We start from the raw sequence: 433 nt of genomic DNA, 5'->3' as shown, positions 1-433 counted from the left end.
GCGTACCTTGTCCTGCACCGCCGTTATCTCTCACAGCCGCTCCGAACCCGCGCCGAGATTTTCGTTTATTTCGTTTTGTTTTTCTTTTTCAGCCTTCGCATATTTTCCTTTATTTTTCACTCGAAAGATGCAGGAGGAGTTAGGAAGCTCAGGGACGGATGGGGGTTTCGTTTATCCTTTTTTTTCTCCCCTCGCCAGTTCTTGAAGGACCAGAAGAAGAACTAAACCAAACATTCATTTTCCGACGGCGTCTCCCCGGCTCCTGCCCCTCTCCGCCGGACCGGTGAATTAACAAAACCTCACGTTACAACCCCCACCCCCCCACCAAAAAAAAAAAAAAGCTTAGAGAAGAAAGGAGGGAGCGACGCATTGTTACCCCGACCCGCGGCGTGCCTGTGCGCCGGGCCGCGGCGGAACAAAGCCGGCAGCGCCG

The sequence above is a fragment of the Passer montanus genome, unplaced genomic scaffold (genome assembly GCF_014805655.1).
Source record: "Passer montanus isolate IOZ18808 unplaced genomic scaffold, ASM1480565v1 scaffold39, whole genome shotgun sequence".
Taxonomy (NCBI): Eukaryota; Metazoa; Chordata; class Aves; order Passeriformes; family Passeridae; genus Passer; species Passer montanus.
The sequence above is the reverse complement of the archived record's forward strand: the minus strand, read 5'-3'. Positions refer to the sequence as shown.